The sequence below is a fragment of the Rhipicephalus microplus genome, chromosome X, assembly GCF_043290135.1.
Source record: "Rhipicephalus microplus isolate Deutch F79 chromosome X, USDA_Rmic, whole genome shotgun sequence".
Taxonomy (NCBI): domain Eukaryota; kingdom Metazoa; phylum Arthropoda; class Arachnida; order Ixodida; family Ixodidae; genus Rhipicephalus; species Rhipicephalus microplus.
Genome location: NC_134710.1, coordinates 199,005,347 through 199,031,150, shown reverse-complemented (window position 1 = coordinate 199,031,150; position 25,804 = coordinate 199,005,347). Strand labels below are relative to the sequence as shown.

Below are 25,804 nucleotides of genomic sequence, written 5' to 3'. Positions count from 1 at the left end.
AGCAGAACGTGTTCTTAAGAAGAAAACTAACTATTCGTCTAGGTAGCCTGCTGAATAAAAAAAAGTGAAAATTGTCACTGCTATGTAACGCGCAGGGTTTCATACCAGCTGCATTAAACTGAACGCGTGTTGCGTTCTTCTTGAACAAGCAAAATATTTTGATGTTGGTATCTACATTGTCCAACGTATCCACTGAACATGAAAAAAAATACAGTGTCAATGGGTGATGCAATAGTGACCAATACGCGCCTGTAACGTGCCCGTGGTAGTTGCAGAACTGGCAAGGTTCATTCCACATGTTGTTCGACGTATGGCAACCAGCTGTGCCCTCCTCCCTGTCTTCTCATTCATCGGCGCGACGAGAAGTAGAAAGAAAGGGAAGCTGGAGAAACCTCGGGAGCGAGTGCGATGCGCTCTACGCGACGTGAGTGCGGCTTTCGCGTCAGTTGTCAATAAATCACAGCGTCTGGAAGAATTCTTGAAGTGCCGTAACTATGGAAAGCAGCACTAGTTTCCAGAAACGAAAAAAAAGGAACCTATTTAATCAAGTGCAACCCGTTGGCGTAGAATCGGCACTCTTCTGACTTTGCTTGCGGATTGGGCTGTCATTTTTTTTTCTTCACCAGTGCCCCCATATTATATGGCCCGCAAACTTCAAAGTATAGTATTCTTTCAGCACATACCAATCTCTTGCAGAAGTTTCGCAATTGTAAGTGTTTTATTCAGGGTGGCACAAATCTAAAGCCCAAAAAGGGCGCATTTGAGAATATACACGCCTCAGCTATACCTTTGCCTCTCGTACACCTTGACCAGACATTTCCAAACGAGCCCGAGAGTATATAGAAGCTCAGAACCATTTTCGTTCTCGCCACATGCAAGCTTCGCCATCAGCGCCACAGCCTTTACGATCCTCCGTGGGAGCGCCGTGGTGCGGAGAAAAGAGTGGGCCTCGCCCACTTAAGAAAACACGCTCTCTCCGTGCGATTTGGAGGCCCGGAGACACACGCCGTGCACCTTCCATGCCGGAGGCCATGAATAAACATTCGTGTCTGATTTGTATGCTTCGTACAGAATAAACATATGTTCATGGCGCAATGTTTTTGACATCGTAGAAGTAGCGACAGAAGGGAATTTTGTTAAATAATAATTCAGCAATGCCCACTATAGGCATGCTGAATAAATATATAAGATATCAGGTCTTCTAACAAGGTAGTTACTGTTGGGCCAGCATGCCTGCCAAGACCACTGCGCTTGCCTCCCCGCTCACATTCATCTTTAGAGAAAGGTCTTTTGTGTGAGTACGCTTTCATTTTGTACAACACTGTTCACTCATCTTGCCTAGAGCAAAAATTCTCTCTGTAACTCGTGTCGCTACACTCAATGTGAGATTGTGAGCTCCTGCTCTGTCTACAGTCTAAAAGCGTATGGAGACATAGAAATACTAACCAGACAAAGGATATTTCTGTATTGCAGCATCTAAAGAACACACACTCTTTTTGCAGTGCTTCCTTGGAACAGTAAAGGTCACCTGCTGGTACACGTGTTTATGTAGAGGCCAGACATTTAGGCATTACGAAGTTCTATTTTAGGGGCGGTAGAAGCAGGCATGCAATATACTTTTTTTAGGATTCTCAAATCCTCGTTACAGGTACAATAAAGAATTTCATAAAAGCGAGAAGTTTCAAAGACCATATATATATATATATATATATATATATATATATATATATATATATATATATATATATATATATATATATATATATATATATATATATTAGAGTTCATGACTGCACAAAAGCGCCTGATGTGGAACATAGCCGTGCAGTTGTGCTTTACCACTCGATTGGTTTGCATAATACGGGCTGTGCTTTTATCAACTCGAAAGCATTTATGAGTTGTTTTTTTTGACAGAAATTCTGTTGTCCGTGTCAGCGTCGTTAATTGGGAGTGAAAAATCGGCGTTGTCTTTGAGCAAAAGTTTTAGATAGATTATAATATACAAAGAATAAGAACACTTGGTATGGGTGAGAGTAGAAACTCATATAGACTTCTGAGTGGAAAGGCGTTGTTTTAATCCGAGACACGCTACTGCTTGAAACTGCTTCGTGAGAAACACTATAAGATCATGATGTAGTGGGTGAAATCTTCCCACTCGCTAGTCTGGCTTCGCGTCTTGATGGACACCTCAGGTGTGTCTCATGAGAAGGAATTTATGTACGGCAAACTGCTCTAAAATACATACTGCAAGTACTGTTGCGAATACCTCACTATGGCATAATTCTTTTTTTTACCAATCCGATTATATCCACTAGCCACCAATGAGGCAACACGCCCACTTGCTCATCTGCCATAGTTGTTGATGCTAATGATGGCTAACTTTGTTTAGTGCTATGCCATGGGAAGGTGTTTCAACTATCCACTTCTCGCAAAAGTCTTGTGTTTTGACACTGGGTGAAACGCTGTGTTTTTACCACTCAATATTACATGGACTAATTACACTCTAAGAACTACATAACATATATGTACTGAGTACTTTTTTGAAGCAACCTCGAGCATGGGCGTGAACCAGTGGTAGAACACCTGCTTGCCACACAGAAGGCTCGAGGTCCATTTCAGCTGAAAGTGAAAGTTTTTCTTCCTTTATTTGAAAGTATTTTGCGTTTTCGCTCATAGACAACGTTGATATTTGACTGAGGACCTCTTAACCCGACGCCGACAGCAAGATTCTTGCAAAACAAATTCTGCAATGCTATCGCGATAATACTGCGTGGCAGAATTGCAGACTCGCATCCGGCTTCAAAACAAGGAAATTGTGAAGCGAGTGCAAGGCTCAGAGATACGAACCCATGACAACGTATGCAGCTGCACAGGTGCGCGTCGCACCTTACAGAAGCATAGTGGCTACCTCGCCGATTTGCGATAAGATATAGGGTATACAGGGGCGTAGCCAGAAATCTTTTTCGGGGGCGAGGAGTTCCCACTGAATCAACTAGTGGGAGGCAGGACACAGACATCAGCTTTCCTCTGTGACGTGACTGTCGGCGGTAGTGTGTACAGATTCTTTTAATCGATATTAAAGTCGTGTGACTCCCCCCCCCGTCTCCCCATGCGTATGCTTGTAGAGAGAGTCAATCAAAGTAATCTCTGTAAAATACACTAAGCGAGAGGTAGAGTGACCGTTTGGCGCTTCTTGTCGCTCTATCGAATGGAATAATCTTTGAAAACGCATCATTGCGATGACCCACCCAAACGGAGAAGATATCGGTAATTGTTATTCTCTCTTAAGCATAGATTGCATAGTCCATGTCATGGTGAACTGCGTGTCACAAGTCAAGGATGGCTCCGCTTTGAAACGAGCAATAGGAGGTGTACGCAGCATGCGTTTGTACATTCATAATTACAATTCGGTTATGCTTACTTTGTTGAGCGAATAATTTCTAACTGTCGATTTTTGTGACTACATGTCCATCATTTCCTGTCATTTCCTAATACATCAACAGATTTAGAACTGTACAGAATATTTCCCCAAGCAGCAAAGGTATTCTACATACAAACTCTTCTAACTGATACGCGCATTCATGTTTGCCGCACTCACGCCGGCGCGAGCAAGAGCAGCCTCGTACCACACAAAATCTCAAGTAATCTATTTACTATTGATGAAGCAATGAACTGCGGTCTTCTTAGAGCATAGCGCAAGATAATCTATTTTTTAAAACGCGTGAACTTCAAAAAGAACTGCCAGCGCATGCAACACGAGTTTACTTACGCTCTACTGTGCACCATCCATGCCTGTGGATTGCATGTTTTGGGCATTCTGATATGAGTCACTGGAAATACACTGCTGACATTAGCACCTTCGCACTCATTCACGTTTGTGGTATGGCATCACAACGCAACAGAGCCCAAAGCCTTTTGTAGGGGCGCAATCGCAAATACAAGACATTTCAGGTGCTGAGTAAGATACTGGACAAGCGTAACCTCACCGTCACCTGAAAGAATCGGAGGAAATGCATACCGCGAATGTTTCCACCATGGGGAAAATGAGCGCTAGTGTTTAAGGCAGAGCATTATTAGCCAACATGTATCGTCGTTGAAGTTCTCGTTTCTCGCATTCGGGGTGACTGGCTGAACTTTGCTGAGCGCGTTGCTTCCTAGCAATGCGAGCTCACCCCGATAAAATATGCTGCCTACGTATTGGTGGGTAGTTGGTGTTCTCTGTCAATGAGGGTCATTCTAAGAGACTCGATGGCCGCGCCAAAACGCCATGAGGTAACGCTTATTATATATTTCTCGAAACATGACGCTTGCCGCAGGGCACACTCGACAACAGGCGAAAAGGCTACAGCAGCCGAAAAAACGGTTCCCAGCGGAGTTTTGCACTGACTGAATACAGAAGAACTTCTGAAAACCGATCGGATCATCATGCAATTACGCGTAAATCGTGATTTCTGACAACTACATTAATTTTTGAGTGTTTAACAGGCTGAAAAGTGAGGAGTTGCAAAAGACAAGACTAGACGGCGTTTGCTAATGATGTCATGAAAACCAGATGATAATTACACCTTTTTCTTAGCCAGTAAGCACTAATTGAATTTCGAACTTCTATGGCTAGAAATGTACGCCCTTCTGATGTATTCCAAATATCAGGAGGGAGCTAGCTCTCTGCAAAGCATGTGCACTTTTTGGTAATGAAACCTCAGGCAAGGGACTGACCAATGTTTGTGCTCTTTCCGCTCGCACGTTGAAAGAAGGCGCTTGAAAAGTTCAGAAGGCACAACAAGTATGGCTACCACAAGACAGCTGTGCCATACGCGTGTCAATCGTCATGTCAATCGAAAAAAGTAATCAACACTATCCCGGTAAGTCATGTGTCCCTTTGCGGCAGGAAACATCTCTTGCACAGAGTTTATTTGATATCTTATGAAAACATATGTTCACTGTGTATATTTTTCTTGATTTTACAGGATATCATGCCCAGGCGCTAACACCACTATTCTCTGCTTTACTAAAGTGCTTATTGATACGTAATCAACGAAGGCCCCGCCATGGTGGTCTAGTGGTTAAGGTACTCGGCTGCTGACCCGCAGGTCGCGGGATCGAATCCCGGCTGCGGCGGCGGCATTTCTGATGGAGGCGCAGATATTGTAAGCCCGTGTGCTCAGACTTAGGTGCACGTTAAAAAACACCAGGTGGTCGAAATTTCTGGAGCCTTCCCCTACGGCGTCGCTCATAATAATATGGTGACTGTGGGACGTTAAAACCCACTTATATATCAATTTGTCGTATATTTTTTTAGGTTTATGTTCCTTATTCTGTTTGCTACACTACTGAAGAATAATACTTATGCTCACTACAACTTCCCACAGTGCGTTTGTTATTACGCTGCTTTAGGTTTAAGACCGCCAGGTCACGGGATCGAATTCCGGCTTTTACGGCTGTCTTTTCAATGGAGGCGACAAGGCTGCATAGACCAATGTTCTGAGATTCGGGTGCACGTCAAAGAACCCCAGATTGTCGAAATTTCCTGACCTCCTCGTTACGGCGTTTTTCATAATCATACGATCGTTTTGAAACGTTAAACTCCACATACCTATAAATGAATGAGGTTTATGTCCACTATCTTTTGATTTATTAGCTTAAAGTACATGTTAGGTATATTTGTAGGCTTTTCGAAGGCTATAATTGACCTGCACGTTTGTCTGTGTTGCACCTGCATCTTTGTACACTCCTGAGTTTCTTTAGCCGTTAGGGCATAGTAGAGATATGGATCAATATATTGCACACTCGCATGCCTGCGAAGTTCGGTTGAGGGGCGAATATTCTGTCGCCCGCGTGTGCGTATGTGTGTGTGTGCGTATGTGTGTGTGTTTAGATGTTAGCATAATGTGCGAAGGTTCAATAGAAATGTTATTTTCCGGCTTGAGTATATTTTATCACCGGTATGAATAGTCACACTGTAATATGCTTGATTATAACCTATGAGACCTTGTAACTGTGTCTGGCTTTTACCAAAGAACGTATCTCTGCTTTATAAATTATATCGTAATGATTGACGCTGGCGATATCTGTTCCGGCGGGTACAAGTATTACCACCGCTGCAGCAATAATCCCGTCGCTGAGCCAGCTTACAACGTTCGCGGCCGAGATTCCTTCCCAAAATCTCGCGGAGTGCCAAAACCTTGACAAACACTGCGACGTGTTTTCCCGTGTGCACACGTTATTCAGTGTAAAAATGGCAACGGATTATATTGTGACAGGAGCGCTGCTTAGTTTCCAAATCATGTCAGCGCGAAACGACCAAAAAAAGGTGCGTAAGTGGCCGGAGGGGGGGTTTGCGTGAAAATTTTAGGGGAGAATTTGAACACTCCTCTCCATCGCATAGTTTTGCTACCGATGGCACAGTGGTCATTTGGCAACTGTACATAAAGTAGACGTATTAGAGTAAATTTGTAGGCTTAATAGTATGTTCTCATAGGTTCTGTTTTTGGCGGCAAGGTTTAAAGCACTACGCATGAAGCCAGATTACGCTATTGTGCTTTTTTTTACTCTTGAAGGTGAAACTAAAGCACCCTACAAGTTTCTACAGTTCCAGGTAAATGAAATCTCTACTGCCAAACAACGAACTCCTGTGTCTGTTTTTTTTTTCAGCATGGCTGAGAAGGACATCACAGGAGCACGTAGACAGACCGCGAAAAAAGGAGGAGAGGCAGAAAGGCGTTGTGTTGACCAGGTCCACTCACGTAGGATCAACTTATCTCGAACATTTTATGAAGCAATATAAAACACGAAAACTGCTTGCATATCGCATTTTTCTTTCCTTTGCCCATCCTTCTCCTTTCCGCTGACGGCTCCCCACTTGTTTGGATTCGACAACCGCTCGCGCCCTATTTTGCTGCAGCTTGTTTACTGCAGCTAGCGATTGTTTTCCGGAAATTGGCTGCACAAGAGGACTTGATAAACTTCACACAGCAGCGAAGAGTAAATATTGCTTTGTAACCTCAAGAATACTCTTTAACTGAGCTCCAAAGCAAAATTCGTGCTTAAATGGTGTGTATATAGCGCAGATTTTAAAAATTGGCGTTTATTGGCACCTGTAAGCAATTAGGCACAAACGTGAAATAGGCATGTAAAGGCAATATAAAAACACTAATGAAGCCCTTCCTAACCTCTGTTGTACGTTAATATATCAGAAGTGGGGGATAGGAACGGAAGAAACAATTTAGGCTTTTGTCTAAAATCCTGTCTCAACTGATAAGAGCTGTGCCAATTCCTGCAAATGTACCTATTGCCAGAAATGCAATGCGAATATTAGAAGCCCTATTGAGTGCACTCCGGGTGCGCTCAATACATACATGTACCTAAACATACATACATACATACATACATACATACATACATACATACATACATACATACATACATACATACATACATACATACATACATACATACATACATACATACATACATACATACATACATACATACATACATGAGCGGGTTTTAATCAATGTAACAGAATTTGAAGAAACCTCACAGCAGTGACAGTTCTATACCCCGGTTTGAAGGCCGTTAGAAAAGTGCCCCTCATGATACCACGCTAACAAAGCGGCTGAAACACCATATCGGATGTGGATGTTTAAGTAACATTGTCGGGTGTTGGCATAATTGTGCTCGTGTGGACCAGATGTGATTGATTGATTGATTGATTGATTGATATGCGGGGTTTAACGTCCCTAAACCACCATTTGATTATGAGGGACGCCGTAGTGGAGGGCTCCGGAAATTTCGACCACCTGGGGTTCTTTAACGTGCACCCAAATCTGAGCACACGGGCCTACAACATTTCCGCCTCCATCGAAAATGCAGCCGCCGCAACCGGGATTTGATCTCGCAACCTGCGGGTCAGCAGACGAGTGCCTTAGCCACTAGACCACCGCGGCAGGGCCCGTGTGCACGAGAGAAGACGCTTTATATCAAAGTTAATCCAAGCTCCGAAGGTGTCAAACTCGAGTGCGCCACATTAGAGGCCAGAGAATGATCTTTACGTGTTCCCGTATTTTCGCTTCCTTTCTGTACATTGAGAGCCGCCAACGCCATATATCCTGATTGCTTATTTTTGCACTAGGAAGTACCGTAGCGCAGTTATTCCTCTCATGAATGCTGTTGCATCAATAAGTATTTTAATAATGTGCATAACACGAAAAGACAAAAAATAAGCGTGCTGTGAAAATCTGGCAGCACCTGCCATAAGAATTGGTCAGGGACCAAATCGCGCCACTGGACAAGCGTCAAACAGGGTTTAACGTTGCTCTAGACGCTGAATGCGTATATTAACGCTCATTTATTGAACCGAGTTAAATTTCTTGATACACATATAATAAAGGCATGTGGACTGTCTGGAAACACTTTCGTATTTTCATCTAATTAAAATATGTTAAGGGGCCTTCGAAACCTTTCCACTGAGTTTTTCCCGATAATTATAGCAGTAGTCCTAAAATTAGGATTGTGTCGTTGTTCAAGGAGACATTGCAAGGGCTGGATTTCGCATGTGAACTGGAAAATACTCTATTTTTTCCGTAATATGTTACATTATAGTGTACTGATCACACCTGTTGGGAACATTCTATGAAGGCGTGGCGTAAAAGTTTTCACAATTATAGCTCAGGACAATAAATGCTAGTTAAAAAAGTGAAACGCATATATGCATGTTGAATACTTCCATCAATTCGCGTGACCATGCTGTGGCGGGCAGTTTCGTTGAACTAAACCAGCAGACCAAAAAGTACCACGTGCCCTGATTTTTTAATGGCGCCACCGGAAGAGAAGCTCTCGGAAAGTATTGGAACGAGAGACAGAAGATGAATGTCCATGCTATCAAAAAATCTAATTAGAACCAGTTATATTCTTACATTCATAATGTTTTACGTGTGCGAAAAAAAGAGAACGAGCGCAAACATAGACGGCACTGCTCTGGTTTCACGGCTCTTGATGAACAAATTTCACTTTTTCACAAGTCAGGGCAAGCTGTACAGTGAAACTGATTTGTGTGATGTCAAGTTCGTTAAAACTGGGCAAACATGGACAAGTATCGGCATAATACTTGGCGAATATTACCATACTTGTGAGCAAATAAATAATTTAAAAGACACAAATAAACACTGCAGCAGGGGTGGGTGCCAGGCAAACTTGATTGTGCAACCTCACGAGCGGAAATACTGGGGAAATGTGAATTAATCACGCCTTTTCAATAGCAATGTTTAGTACTGCGCACTTGCACCGCTGCGGTGGTCTAGTAGCAAAGGTACTCGGCTGCTGACCCGCAGGTCGCGGGTTCGAATCTCGGCTGCAGCAGCTGAATTTTAGGTGAAGGCGAAAATGCTGTAGGCCTGTGTGCTCAGATTTGGGTGCACGTTAAAGAACCCCTGGTGGTCGAAATTTCCGGAGCCTACACTTCGGCGTCTCTCATAATCATATGGTGGTTTTCGGACGTTACACCCCACATATCAATCAATCAGTGCTGCGCACTATGAGAAACACAGCCTTATTACGTGCGAGACGCTGTCATTGACGCTATGTATGCAGCAGTGAAACTTGCTAATTCTCTTCATTTGCGTTGATATGTGATGTGTGGCTCCATCCTCGGTTTCTCTCGCTGAAACTTTTTTTCAGAAGAAAAGTTTGGTAATAACAATATAAAAAGTCGAAAGTATGTCAAACTACTTTTTGTTCTCCTCAAGTGCTTAGTCAGAGAATAATTAACAGATTTCTAAGGCAACAAAACTGGGCGAAAACATTTATACAGAAAATGTTTGACTACTTTGCTAGATGTCCTGGCAGACTCACTTAAATGTTAATACTTTTCTGCCTACTGCATGTGTTCGCGAATCGCAAAATATTACATCGTGACATATCCTCTTGTGCGCTTTATTAGCAGTGTTCCCTAATGCTTTCCCTCCAGACGACTGTAGCATTCTGTAACGTCAGCTGCGCGGAAAGAGGCGAGAGCATGGGAATTATGAATATGGCTGTGCAATTGCGACCTTACTGCGGAAGCACAAGCGATAACAACTACGTCGGCTCATAACGGTCATCAATGTCCACGAGGGAAGTATACCACTTGAATGCGCTATGTTCAGCAAGCAAGGAGCACAGCAATGTTTCACGTGTATTTTTTCTTTTTTTTATTTCAAGGGCACCCTAAGCCAGCATAAGATCTCTAACACGTAATCTACAGTTTTGTAATTTGTTTTTATTTGCCCAGCATCATTGATTTAAAATTGTCCTATTTTGCCTACGTAAGCAATTATTGAGAACCAAAAAACTATCAGTTTCGCAGTAATGAATGGGAAAAACAATAAATTCGATAACAATGAACGGGACTGCTATACGATGTAAGGCTGGCAGCTAGGCTTTACGGATCCGACCTCAAGAAGCATGTTTAAGGCCATGCGGTCGCCTCAGGGGCCAAAGGAAATTTTTTACTATGAGCCCTATAAACGCAAACTTTTCGTTGAGAGCACAGCAAGCTTACGAACAGTCTGCTGATGCCTGCCGAGATAGCAAGTTGACAGCGCTCTTGTGAGAAAAGTCTGCCGCTAAAATGACACAGCCCCCTGTACCTTATCTTCCCACCAACACACATATACCTGAAAAAAAAAGGCCATGGAAATTCGTATCTGCTTCGAACGTGTCGACTGCAAGCCTCGCACGCGGATGGAACTTATCGCGTGAACCTCTCGTGCGACGTAGATAGCCGGCTCGGTCCACCTGTGCTTACACTGCGTTTATCCCCAGTGCTCTCGCGCTGTTACTCGCGCGTAGGTACGATGCGCGGCGCGCTGTTATCGTTACTGTGTTGCCATGCGATGGTGTCTGCATCCTGTGACGATTCGTGCAACCGCAGTCATGGACACGTTTGCTTCACTTTGTGTTTTTAAGGGTAATAACGATTACAAAAGCCACTAATTCGAAACTATGCCACTGCAAGGCATTTGCACCAGAAATATAATTCATGGTGTTTTTGCAAAATTAATTCTATGTTTGCTTGATTCATCTTAGCCCCGCTAGATGGCGCTATCTATCCAACTTGTCAGGGGTCTTTGACAGTCACGGTTTTGGTAGGCTAGATCATTCGAGCGTTGGCAATCCTGCTAAAAAATTATTTTCGGCTTATTTTGTCTCGGTGCCTGGGGTATCCTTTAAGCGCATATCGCAAGTAGCCAGGAACCAAGTTTGATTTGTGAGGTAGGGGCCAAAACGTAAAGTAAATCTGGTCACAAGTTTATGTACTGCAAAAGTGTACGTTCCGTAAAGGCCAGCGCACGCGCATTTTTCTTCCCGTATTCGATAACACGATAACGTAATGAAGCATGCGTAAAAGCTAAAAGCCCGTAATAGCCATCGTAGTAAAATACGTGGATCTACTCCATGTAAGGGCACCCATTCTCTGTCACACTCTGTTTCTCTGTGTACATATATGCTATCACTGTTACGTCTTATGAATTGCACGCGGCATCCGCGAATGCGTCATGCACTCTTTTTTTGTTCCTCCTCCCACATTTCTTTACATTTCCGATACGGCAATAAAACTACGGATTATGCCTGGAGGCGCTGTCTGATTTGCTTCCGAATGCACACGTGCTTCGTCTCGCTCGGCTACAGTGGTGACAAGTACGGGATTGAAAGTAGAGTAGGATCCGGTCGGATCAAACAACCACTTGGAATCCACGTCAGCCATGGCCCACGTGCTACCAGAATTCGATGTTACAAGAAATAAGTGGCAACCGTATCTTGTAAAAATCGAAGCGTACTTTGAAGCAAACAGTATCAAGGAAGATGCGAAAAACAAAAGCCTTGCTTGTTGCCGTGCTCGAAACTTTGATAGTTAAAGTCTTATGTAGGAAAGTGGCGCCCATGGCACCAACTTCTTTGACCTACATTGACGATGTCTCTACCGTAAACAGCTATCATCAATGACAGACAAATAAAATTACCGATCGGTTCGAGTTCAATCATCACTGTCGGCAAAAGGGGGAGCCTATGCACGTATTCATTGACGCCATACTACAAATGGTAAATAACTGTCAATTTGCATCAATGTTGGACAACATGATAAGGAACCAGATAATCTTTGGTGTAAGGTCTAATGGCGTCCAGAAATCACTTCTAGCGAAGACGGACTCTACTTTGGCTGACGCTGAGGTCCTCGCTCTGGCCGCGGAAACAGCTGAGATCGATTTCCAAGACATTTCAGCCAATAAAGAGCAAGCAAATGTGCTACAACTTCCGCAGCGACGTGAATTATAGCTGGAAGAAAAAGAAATCATTAACATCTAAAGCACTGTGCAAATGCTGTGGCAGTTATGAGCACAAAGCATCTGCGTGCAGGCTGAAGAAGCTGCAGTGTTCAAAGTGTAGGTGGCAGGGTCCCTTAGTATGCAAAGGACAATACTGAAGATAGTGACAGCAATCAATCAATCAGTTTATTATCATGTCATAAAAAGATGTTACAGGAAGTAAAATATACAGACGAGGGTCCCAAAGTACACGACTGCAACGGGACCCTCGAATGCATCGCAAATTTGGTAATTGACTACTGCTCCAGCCATGGTTCCGCCTATCAGGAAATGTTTCGATTGGGGTGGCTTTAATTTAACCATCCCGTGTGCTCAGATTTGGGTGCACGTTAAAGAACCCCAGGTGGTCGAAATTTCCGGAGCCCTCCACTACGGCGTCTCTCATAATCATATGGTGGTTTTGGGACGTTAAACCCCACAAATCAATCAATTTAACCATGGACATCGAGAGAAAATCACCAGTCTGGGTAATTCTCAGGGCACGGTTTATGAAACACACCGTCAGTGGTGGCCTAGTAAGAGGAAGCCCAGTTAGAGCCGTCATACTATCTCGGCAAGCTGCCAGTGCTTGCAGTGCTGAAGATGAACGTTTATTTCCGATCTTCTACAGTACACTGTAGTCTAATGGTTCTCAACTCTGATGACCCCAGCCTTTCCGGCCAGAATCTTTTGCAGAAATTGCGCGAGGAAGGCGTCCCTGTATTACACGTGAAAGAAGACAGCACGTTGACGTTGCCGTCCACGGCCCTACTGCAGCGCTAAGCGGAGCTATTCGCCAATGATCCCGGACTGCTGAAGGTCCCTCCTGCCGGACTACACGTGAAAGACGGAGCCAGCCCGAAGTTATACAAGTCAAGGAAGGTTCCATTTTCCTAATCGCGAAAAAGTGTCTTAAGAAGAGTACAGACAAGTCGCAAGGAGCATAATTTCGGCCGTGCCTCATTCTGAAAGGGCTACGCCCATTCAAAATAAGGCACAAGGCACGGCCGAAATTATGAGACCCGTGTTGAAAAAAGACGGAACAGTGCGGATTTGCGGGAACGTTAAAGTCACCTTGAATCCTATGTGCGAAGTAGAACAGTACCCGTTGTCTAATAGAGATTACATATTCGGCAATCTCTGCGGAGAGAGAACTTCAGCATCCTAGACCTACGAAACGCTTAAAAACATATTCCTCTTCATGGCGACTCAAAAAAGCTGGCGCTCATTAATACACACAAGTAACTGTTTTGCTACAACCACTTACCTTTCGTCATAGCATCGTCACCCGCTATAATTCGACGCAAGCTCGAGAAGGTGTTAAACGGGTTGCGAGGTACCCAATGGTACTTCCTCGTTTCAAAGAACAAGGCATCAAGTTTTGTGCCGAAAAATGTAGCTTTTTAGGGTATTCAGAGACATATCTTGGTCACCGTATTGACTCAGACGAATTGCATCCGCTGGCAAAAAATGATTATGCGATAAGGCTTGCTCCACTCCACGCAACGTCGCCGAATGGTGGTCAATTTTTGGTATGATCACATTTTACAACAAGTTCTTGCCGAATCTATCTACGTTGCTCGCGTCGCTATATCGGCTTTTAGAAAAGAAGCGAAATGAGTTTGGGGGCAAGAAAGAAGAATGAGCTTTCGAAGAGGCCAGGAACGTTTTTTGGCTGCACCGGTCTTAACCCATTTCGATCCAAAAAGACAGTTAACCTTGGAATGTGACGCTTCCATGAATGGCATCGGAGCGGTGCATTTCCATCGCACAAATGGTGAGAACAGGCCGACTGGATTTATACCTCAGACATTAACCCTGCCAAAAAGATGATTTGATATGTGGGGTTTAACGTCCCAAAACCACCATATGAGTATTAGAGACGCCGTAGTGGAGGGCTCCGGAAATTTAGACCACCTGGGGTTCTTTAACGTGCACCCAAATCTGAGCACACGGGCCTACAACATTTCCGCCTCCATCGGAAATGCAGCCGCCGCAGCCGGGATTTGAACCCGCGACCTGCGGGTCAGCAGCCGAGTACCTTAGCCACTAGACCACCACGGCGGGGCTGCCAAAAAGAAAGTATTCTCAGATTGAACTAGAGGTCCTATAGCACTGGTGTACGGAGTTACTCGGTTCTGGGATTATTTTCCAGGGCGCGAATTCACGCCCATCACTGATCATCGCCTCTTGCTAGGCCTTTTAGGGGCAGATCGCCAGATCCCTGCCATGGTCGCTGCCAGAATTGAAAGATAGGCTCGGTTGCTGGGAGCTTACAAATATAAGCTGCTCTTTGAACCCGGTAAACTGATGCTGAACTTCGATGCACTGAGCCGTTCACAATGTTTGCAAGCGTGGGAACCAACCGTGAAAGAATGGGAGAACATCATAGTATACTCTCCATTGACGGATGTGATAATACCGTGGTGCCACGCTAAGATTTGAAAGTGCTGACAGCAGCAGACGAAATGCTATCAAGGGTCTGCCGGTATATTATCGAAGGTTGGTTTTCGCTGCGTTCTGTATAGAAAACTTGGAAATGTCAGAATGCTACAAACGACGACAGAAATTCTCCGTGAAAGGTGGTTTACTGTTCTGGAGTCAACGAATTGTGATCCCTGAAGGTGCTCGTGAGAGAATATTACAGTTATTACTTGAGGCCCACCAAGTTGTTTCCACCATGACAACAGTGGCGAGGTCTAGTTTCTAGTGGCCGGGTCTTGACGAAGCTATGTTTGACGAAGTGAATGTTTCAGCAAAGCCATCGACACGAGAGCCTGTTAGCTGGCCTAGTACGAACGAGAAATGTCCTGGATTGCACATAGACATCGTGGAACCTGTTAATAACACGATGCTTGTAATTGTTGTGGACTCTCACAGCAATTGAATAGAGGCAATATTGATGCGCCAGGCCACCTCTAAGAACACCGTGAATTTCTAAAAACCTTGTTTAGCAGCTTCGAACTGCACTATACTGTTGTCTCGGACAATGCCACGCCATTTACCGCGTCAACGTTTGGCCATTTTATACAAAACGGTACCACTCACGATCGCACGCCGCCTTATCCCCAGAGCAATGTATTGACAGAGTGCGCAGTCAGAACAATAAAGGACGGTTTAAAAAAATGACTGAAGTGGATCGCAGAATTGCCCTGGCTAGAATTTTGTTCACGTAGAGGAACGTGCCACAGGCTTTGGGTTGTTTTCATCAGAATTGCTTTGGCGATACAAGTTGAGGAAAACAATAGACATGTGTTTTTCAACCAAAAATCTGACAGCCCATCAGCAGAAATCTGTTGATGACACAACCTGAAGTCTCGCCCCAGGTGGTACAGTCTACGTCCGGAACTATGGAGCTGTGGACAAGTGGACCTCTGGTAATGTCAAGTTTACCACGGGTGCTCGGCTGGTGGCTGTTCAGAAGGAAGATGGTATGATTCGCAAGCACATCGATCAAGTACGCAAGCGTTCTGCCAACACGTCCGATACCTCAACCACCGAATAGCAGGAGGACCCCAGGCCCACATAGGGGAGGGCGCCGGAGTCTCCTACAACGTCGGAAGGTGCGAAAGCCCCACCCCATCTGTAGCGTTCTTCTCGCTCAAAAAAAGCGGTAGAGCGCTATGGTTATTAGGAAAAAATGAATGCTATCATATCACTGTTACGTAATCTGAATCGCATGCGGTGCCACCCATGCGTCATGTACTTTTTCTTCTCTTCCTCCTCTCACATACCTATGTATTTCCGAGACGGGAATAAAACTACCGTTATGTCTGGAGACGCAATTTTATTCATTTTCGGATGCACGGTCGCTTCGCCCCACTCGTATAACGAACGTACAAAACTGCGTCGCTTCTACTGGGGACCCGTCATTTTCAACGCACGCCCAAAAACACTTATCAAACCGACCTACAGCATTGTTATCGGAATTTCCGCTCAGTATCATTGCTTTGGAAGTCTACTAATTATTTTGCCTTTGTAAAAAATTTATAAATGCGCAAAAATATATTTTACCGCTATTACAAAGCGATGAATGCAATAGCAACAAGCGGGAATACTACACGAAGTAGGGCTGGCAGCCAGCTCTTTGGATCAGTTCTCAAGACGCTGGTTTAAGAGAATGCGGACGCTTCAGGGACTAAAGTGTCTTTCTTACTACGAGTCCTGTAAGTGCCACTGAGAGCTGAAAGCATAAGAAATTTTGCGTAAAACAATCTTCTTACGTAAGGCCGGCGCTGGAATATATACTAACGTTAGATACTTTAGTTTTCGTTTTTTACTGCTACTTCATTACAACGGCGTCTCAAACAGGAATTCATTCTGGCTGAGGCCAATCAAGGCAAAGCTTTACAATTATCGTTCATTGATATTTAATTTTGTACTAATTTTTCAGTCTGTCTTTTAAATAAGGGCGATTGATTTGCTTTTTCCACAACCGAATTCTATTCGTTCCTTTCTCGTTCATTTTTCATTGACTCGCCGTTTCAAAATTGCAGTCTTCCCAGGCGCAGTATTCGAACTTCTCTTGGTTATTCTAGTGATACACTATTGCAAACTCTGCACAACAGTTTTTCTTTTGTCTGCGATTAGTTTTACGCAAGAACAGCGCTGAAATATTAGCATGAAGCTAGTAGAAACGATGATCTAGTTACATAGCACGCCCCTCACTACGTCTTTCACTCAGCAGCGGGAAAATGGCACGCAGTTTCTAATATTTTAGTCCCATATTTTATTTTTGGCTGCGCGTATAACATTATGATGACCAAAATTGTCAAAATGACTTGAGTACATTAGTTTAGCTACCTTTTTGAGAATTTTATGGAGTCTAAGCTAACCTATAATTTCGCACTATAGAGATGTTTAAGATATGGCCTTTTAAGATGTACAATTACCGGCTTTAGGTACGAAAAGCCAGACCTTATAATGTGGTAGGATGTTTTCGGGGTCAACTAATTTAATTTGACTGCCGGAATTTTTTCGGGATGATATTTCATGGTACACAGATATTCCAGAATTATCCAAGCAGTAAGTACTATAACTCTTAGCAATATACATAGTGGGCAGTAATAATAATCACTGGACTACGGGAAAGTCTACTCCGCTTTGCTTAATTCATGATCACCACACCTATTATTAGGTCGTATTAGAATTTTTATTAGCTTAGGGCTTTATATGACAAAGTGTTAAAAGCGCGTCAGTAATTTGTTTAAATGTGCAGTTGTCTAAAGTAGCAAAAAAAGAAAACGGCAGGCATGCGTGTATAGAGCAACACAGTAACGGCGAAGATAGAAGAGCGGCTTTCAGAGCATCTTCTAAACACTCATTGGGCAACTGCTGCAAGCACACTTGCTTGACGCCCACTACGGCATTATAAGAATTTTTTGGGTGAAAAGGTCGGGTTTCGCTTTGCAGTTTTTCGTCATTCTTCTGAGAAGTGTGGTGTCCGCTGAACACTTGCAAGGAATTTTGTGCCAATCGTTCATACAGTGGCTGACGACAATAAGGAATTATGCCTGAAGTGGGTATGCGCCACAGTTAATCGATCAACAAGAAAAAGCTTTTGCAATGGGTTGGAGCACTGGACGACCCACTCGTTGCCCTGCCGCGGTGGTCTAGTGGCTAAGGTACTCGGCTGCTGACCCGACGGTCACGGGATCGAATCCCGGCTGCGGTGGCTGCATTTCCGATGGAGGTGGAAATGTCGTGGGCCCGTGTTCTCAGATTTGGGTGCACGTTAAAGAACCCCAGGTGGTCAAAATTTCCGGAGCCCTCCACTACGGCGTCTCTCATAATCATTTGATGGTTTTGGGACGTTAAACTGCACAAATCAATCAATCAACCCACTCGTTCCGCTATTCGCACTGTGCGACGAGAGGTTGTTTTTTCGCTGTTTTAAAACGCTTTATAAGTCGAGTTAACGCAATTGCTTTGGTGACATCAAGCCTGCCTAAGGCAAGTTTGTCAACAAGTTCCAAGCACCGGCGTAGCTGAGTGGTAGAATACAGGGCTCACACCCAGCAAACCCTGGTTGTGTCATTGGCGCTAGCCTTTTTTTTTCTAATTTCGCGTGATGGTGTTACGGACACCGGCGGCGGTGGCTGCGGCGGCTGCGGACGACTACGGTGGCGTGTGGCCAGAGTTGTGATCTCATAACAGCTTTCGCTGTATTATGGCACAATCACCAAGTAGGAATTCCAAGTCCTTGGCCTCAAATATGCGCAAACTCTTCCTTGCTCTTGAATACAAACACATGCAGAGGTTTACAAGTGAAAGCATTCTCTAGCTTTTCGGCGCCCCCATCTGCCAAGCACAAGCACCTGTTTGAGCCTGTGAGTCCATTACTTTGGGATCTGAAACGAGCGCCCAGTCGGGTGAGCACAAGAACACACGGCGACTGAATGTACCTGCAGCAGCCGCTATATGCCCTTCTGTTATCATGGCGTCTGCCTTGAAAGAGTTGCGCGGCATGCCCGTCATCATTCTAAAGGGGCGTAGCCAAGAGACGACTGGACTGAGTCTCGTAACGGCCAGCATGCAGGGAGAACTCACTACTTGCTAGACGGATTTCTCAAGGTAATGGATTTAAATATACAATGCTCGAGGCATAGAAAAAACTAACATGACGCTCCCCGAGTCTATAATGCTGATGGAACATCGCCTCGCTGCTTTTTGGCGGAGTTGGCCCAACATGAAATAGAAGAGTAAATCCTGACTTAACTTTAAATTGGTGTTGCTTGACGGACTGTGGCACTTCATATGTAGCTTCTGCTGATTATTGCACCATCGCTATATATATTTGAAAAATATGAGGGGGTTTTACCAGAATATTGCCTAAAATATTGCAGCAATATCGTAACGCTTGAAAGCTTCCATGGCAAGGCAGTGCTAATACAGTGCTTCTATTAGTTATGACAGACATCACTATATGCGACTGCTTGGGGATTGTATGGGGTCTAAAATAAGCCACGCTTATTCAATACGCGGACACAGTATAAACGCCGTTGCACACAGTAACGCGGGTTCATTAGGAACTTATTTTACAAACGGTGACCTCACCAGATTAAATTGACACGCTCACACAATGCCAACTTTGTGTATTGAAGGTCGATAAACTGCGCTAGTAATCCTAGATAAAAGACGAGGGAGGACAGGATCAATACGACAGACATAATGACAATACAACACAAAGAGAAAAGATAAGATGCTGATAGCAATATAATGCATACAATGTACCCCGAACGCGGCGCCACTGACCCGCAACGAGAAGCCAGCTGGGTTCTGGGTGCTCGGTTCTGGGTGCTGGGTGCTGCCAAACCACAAAGGGGCCTGGTGCACATTCACATGCACTAGCGTAACCGCATTCCCAACGGGAGGTGCTAGGAGTGCCAACGCGTGACCACAGTATCATTTCTTGCTCGGCAATGAAGCTATAACCACCCTTACTACTTCTGCCTGGTGCGCGTGTGCCTCGAGACAAAACCTGTTTCACAGAGGATGATGACACCACCACGAGAGACATCTGAGCACTGCTTGTGAGTAGTACGCGCAATGACCCCCACGGATGCCTGTTTTGAGTATGAGTAAATGAACACGACAAGAGGTTATTTTTGCAGCCAAGATTGTTGGCCCACGGACAGGTGCGTAGATGGCGCAGAAGGTAACCAAGGCGTCGTTGAATGTGAACTTGCTGTGCTCGCCGCTGTGCGCGTGAATCCCCCTCTTTCTCGCTCTCACATTATATCTCCTTTTTCACCTCGTCACCCTTCCAGAAGTGCAGAGGAGTAAACCATTTAAGTGAATACGCTTCACTTCCATGGCTTCCCTTGCTTCTCTTTCAATATGATCTGTGCTACAAACCAGGTACAAAAAAGCTCTCCGCATTCCGCTGGCAGCCTATTTTGTTTAGCCAGCTATTTGTGAAAACTATTTGGTCCCAACGTTTTGTTTCTTTTCCAGACTTGTAAACAGTGTCCGAAACTTATCTTTTTTGTTACACAAACACACTGATTTATTTTCAGACGGAATGTATACGTGAAAAATCCCCTAATAATCTAGTTGCGTCAAATATAGCATGTTGTATGCTATCTAAATAATTATTGTTAGAATTTTACTCCTAAAAACTACGATAATATGATGAGACACGGTAGCGGCAGGCTCCTGAAAATTGCGGCCACCTAAATTGAAATACACGATCCTTCAGCCTTTGACTTTTACTTAAGTGTGACCACTGTGTCCTGGATACGCCTTTGTGGAATTCGGTTAGCAGTCGAGCAATCATACTAGACCGCTGTGGTGGCTCTTTGTCATTTCAATAAATGTTTCGAAAGCATGGACACCTGCCAAGTAATAATAAAAAATAGTTAACAGAGTGGTGACTTTTCACAAGCTTTATTCGTGGAAACAGCCAGTAGCGTATCTTACAATGGCAGCGCACGACTTGCAACTGCATAGCTTCCGATGAAATACATCACAATGTCAGTCAAGAGCATTTACAGCTAGCACATAATAGAGAGAGTACTAAAGTCGGGTCAACCAAATAAAATCAGCGGTACACACTAACTAGCAAAGTATGCGTGCCGACCTGTGTTAAGTGGGTCAAGATCGTGCGAGTATTCATTCGCTATAAATGCTCCTGACGATACTTTTCCGTAATATGTCTCGTGCTATCACAGAAATTACATTAGTCACTGTTTTTCCAACTATATTCTGTTTGAAGACTGCTTCCCTTCATCAATCATGGCTTACTTCTTAGTAACATGCATTGTTTTATATACCATTTACACTATGTAAATATTCAAAGCTATACTAGCGTTTCGGGGATCGTGGCATGAACCTTTTATTGGGCCGTTCAAGTAGTTGACGAAAACTAAAAGCAAGAAGAAAGACATCTTGCCAATGCCATCTGAGAACAAAATTTTGGGAAGGGCTGCAGCCATACTTATTCATCAAAAAATTGTGCACTCACGTTTCAGCTGGACAACTGCCATTGGAGGTTGTGCACAAAATTTTTAATCATTGTCTAATCGTTTATATATCAATTATCTTTTGCCTTCTGCGTCATATTTATATATTACAAGCGGTACGACGACAGGGACAAGACAGGGCACAGCAAGAGTGTTTACTCACGACTGAAAGCATCATTGTTTGGAAAAATTTATTTTCAAAAACTATCCTTGCAAAAACTATCCCGCGCAGGCACACTGTAGGTCATAGCTAAGCGCAAAAGATACATGGCACGTTCTTCAGCTCCAGAGATCTCCATTTCTCGAGCAGAGTGATTATCTTGACAAATAGGGCTAAATATCAGCGAGCGATGTGGAAAAGCTTCAGCAAGCTCACTTGTCGTGTGCTCAATGTTTATTAGTACGATATATATATATATATATATATATATATATATATATATATATATATATATATATATATATATATATATATATATATATATATATATATATATATATATATATATATATATATATATATATATATATATATATATATATATATATATATATATAACCAGTGAAGTGGCTGGGAGGATAGCTCAGTGGTAGAGCATCGAACGCGTTATTCGAAGGTCGCAGGTTTGGTTCCTGACAACGGCAAGTTATAATTTTGGTCTAATAACTTCACCTATACTTTCCTTGGCATTATGTCTGTTACCTTAGATATCATTAAACAGACACACACACACACACACACACACACATATATATATATATATATATATATATATATATCGTGTGAGGAACCGGCGGTTTATTCAGCCAGGCTGATGAAGAAGATGTACAGGTGATGATGATATCAAAGAGAATAAAGAGTCATTCGCTTGTCGCGCTCACACTAATTGTCCCGCGCGGTGAAAGCGGCCGCCTGGTCGCTTGACAGTATTAAGAAATGCGTCGCGCATAAGGCTTTAAACGAGATACGCGCACTATCTCTGTTCTTCGGCAACGATGATCAGGACTAGCGCTAAGAGGAGAAACGCGGTAATTGACAGAAGATGTCTGTTTTGACCACCGTGTACGGCCCAATGAAGCGACTGATGAATTTGTCGCATAAGCCGGGGACGCGTAGTGGGGTACATAGAAGAACTTTGTCACCAGGGGAAAAACTCACAACACGGCGAGACGAGTCGCAGCGAGATTTTCGAGTGTCTGAGTGTCTTGAGAGAGGCCGGTGTTAACACGGGCCTGGTGACGGCAGTGTGCGAGACGAGATAGTAATTCTTCAGAGAAAGGAGTCATCGAGGGTGCAGGGGCCGAGAGGAAAGAGACATCCAGAGCGAAACTCGGCGAGCGACCATGGACGTGAAAAAATGGAGAAAAGCCGGTATTACGTTGAGCAGCCGTATTATCGGCGAAAGTCACGAAGGGTATAATTGCATCCCAGTTCGTGTGGTTGGGGTGAATGTACATGGCGATCATGTCTGATAGGGTCCGATGAAACCGTTCAGTCAATCCATTGGTCTGCGGGTGGTAGCTAGATGTGGTATTGTGAACAGTGTTCGAGGCACGCAAAACTTGCTCGACAATGGAAGATAGGAAGACTTTGCCATGATCACTGAGGAGAATGCGTGGAGCTCCATGACGCAAAAAGATGTGGCGAAGAAAGAAACCGGCGATCTCAGTGGCAGTCCCAGATGGTATAGAAGCTGTTTCTGCGTAGCGGGTAAGGTGCTCGACGGCCGTGACAATCCAGCGATTCCCATTGGATGATATAGGAAGAGGGCCATACAAGTCGATTCCAACGACTTCAAAAGGCGAGGCGGGACAAGGAAGAGGTTGCATTAAGCCAGCCGGAGCAGTTGTCGGTCGTTTCCGCCATTGGCAATGGACACAGGAGGTGACGTACTTAGCGACGGCTGAAGAGAGGCCAGGCCGAAAACAACGACTTCGTATTTTGTCCTAAGTCTTGTGATAGCCTAGATGAGCGGCGGTTGCATCATCATGAAAGGCTTCCAGAACTTCACTTTGCAGAGAACGTGGGATGACGGGTACCCACTTGTTGCCATCGATGTGGTAAACGTAGCGGCATAAAGCATCACCGACAAGCTTAAATTGTTTGAGTTGTCGACGGAGTCTCGCGTTTGGAGGAGTAGTAGAGCCGGTCAAGCGGTCAACAATGGTGCGGCAGTATGAGTCGACACGTTGTTGTGAAACAAGGACGGATAGGATGGCAGGTGATGAACTTAGCGCTGCGATTGGAGAGGTGCTGTCGTTTTGGAGTATCGATGGTGAGTGGCTTCCGCTGGGCAAAGGACAGCGCGATAGAGCATCAGCATCTTGATGCTTCTTCCTAGATCTGTAGGCGACATCGAAATCATACTCCTGCAAGCGAAGCGCCCAGTGACCAAGGCGACCCGATAAGTTTTTCAGCGATGAAAGCCAGCATAGGTCGGTCACGACGGTAAAATGACGGCCGTGAAGATATGGTCGGAATCTTTGCACTGCCCAAACAACAGCAAGGCATTCCTGCTCGGTGATAGTGTAGTTTTTTTCTGGAGCGGTAAGAGCACGACTTGCGTAAGCAACGACGCGTTCTCGTGAGTTTTTGTCACGCTGCAAGAGTACCGCACCAAGACCGTGACTACTTGCGTCGGTGTGAAGGATGGTGGGTGCGGTGGAATCGAAGTGGCACAGTACCGGATCCGATGTGAGGGCTTGCTTCAATGCCGTGAAAGCGCTTTCGCAGTCTTCGGACCAAATGAAGGGGACGTTCTTTGCGAGGAGTTGATGGAGCGGAGGCGCAAGTTTCGCGAAACCACGTATGGAGCGCCGGAAGTAAGAAGATAACCCAAGAAAGCTGCGCAGGTCCTTTTGACGTAGTAGACGAGGAAAATCGAGGACAGCGGCAAGCTTTTCGGGGTCGGGCCGAATTCCTTCTTTGCTGACAAGGTGGCCGAGAACCTTTATTGTCTTGCTAGCAAAGGTACATTTCTTGGTGTTAAGCTGTAGACCGGCTTTTGCAAGGCATGTGAGGACTTCGTCAAGACGTTGTAGATGCTGCAAGAACGTGGATGAAAACACTATTATGTCATCGAGATAGCACAGACATGTTTTCCATTTAAAACCACGCAATACGCCGTCTATCATGCGTTCGAAGGTGGCGGGCGCATTACAGAGTCCAAAAGGCATCACAGTGAACTCGTACAACCCATCTGGCGTTGAAAAGGTGGTCTTCTCTTTATCAGACTCCGACATTGGTATCTGCCAGTAGCCTGACCTAAGGTCGAGGCTAGAAAAATACTCTGCGCCCTGTAATGAATCCAGTGCATCGTCGATTCGAGAGAGGGGATAAACACCCTTGCGCGTTATTTTGTTTAGCGCACTGTAATCGACGCAGAAACGCACTGTCCCGTCTTTCTTTTGAACGAGAACAACTGGGGATGACCAGGGACTCGAGGAAGGACGTATGATGTTGCGTCGTAGCATGTCTGAGACGTTTTCCTCGATGATCTTGCGTTCTGCCTGAGACACGCAATATGGACGCCGATGTACAATACGAGAGCCGTCAGTCTGGATGCTGTGAGTAGCCGTGGTAGTCATGCTGAGGGCGGGCGAGTTCACGTCAAATAGAGAACGGTGTCTATTTAACAAGGCGAGGAAATCTTCAGTTTGATCAGGTGTTAAGTCATTGCTTATTGTTGCGGACACATGTGTGGCAGAGGCATTGCATGGCAGTGATTGTGACATCGGAACATCGTTGTGGTTGTTGTTCAGAAGAGTAAAAATCGCAACAGGCTCACTGTCGACCGCACAAGATACTGTTGAGCCACAGGGGAGCAGTATACACTCGAGCGTTTGATTTATGGTGGTTAGGTACGTAGACCCATCGAAGAAGCGAATAAGCCCTGGTGTGATCACAATGGCCCTACGTAGGGTATGACCGTAAGGGAAAATTAGTACGTCGGCATCCACAATGTCGGTGCAATTAACGCTTATAATTTCTTCGATGTATGGCCGAAGTACATAATCTGACTTGGTGACAAGGCGGATGCGTACATCGTGTTCGCTTGTCGCGCTCACAATATATATATATATATATATATATATATATATATATATATATATATATATATATTGCGGAGATAGGTTTTCGAGAGGTCTATTTTACGAAGGGATCCAGAAACCGGAAGAGGCGTGACGTTTTCCACTCCCGTCGCGCACACAGACGGTACAGACGGTACAGCCGGGTTTGTCGACTCTCCTAAAGGGCACAGAGAAGGCACATAACACAGGTAATTAAAAACGCGACTTTAACCGAAGATATCACACAATGCGACAATTACAGGCTAGCGGGATAGTATGGAAACTCTACCAGACCGACCGTGTGTACGCTCGCACGGTAGGCACTACGGCTAACGCAGAAAGGGCAGCAGCCGAGCGTGCGTACGAAAAGCCACCTGCAGGCTGTGGGAGAACATCGGGCGAATGCAAGCCATCGAAATAGGGGGGCTG

At 44.6% G+C, this 25,804-nt stretch overlaps 1 protein-coding gene and 1 long non-coding RNA gene across 2 annotated transcripts in view; one reads left to right on the top strand and one right to left on the bottom strand.

Moving 5' to 3' along the window:
* Nucleotides 1-25,804, bottom strand: part of LOC142775925 (neuronal cell adhesion molecule-like) — a 935,753-nt gene that overhangs the window by 109,127 nt on the left and 800,822 nt on the right. The gene's annotated exons all lie outside the window — the stretch shown is intronic.
* LOC142775926 (uncharacterized) overlaps nt 19,608-25,804 on the top strand; it is a 34,470-nt gene continuing 28,273 nt past the window's right edge. The window contains exon 1 of the long non-coding RNA XR_012887153.1: nt 19,608-19,873. This is a non-coding gene — a long non-coding RNA (uncharacterized LOC142775926). The remainder of the gene's footprint in view (nt 19,874-25,804) is intronic.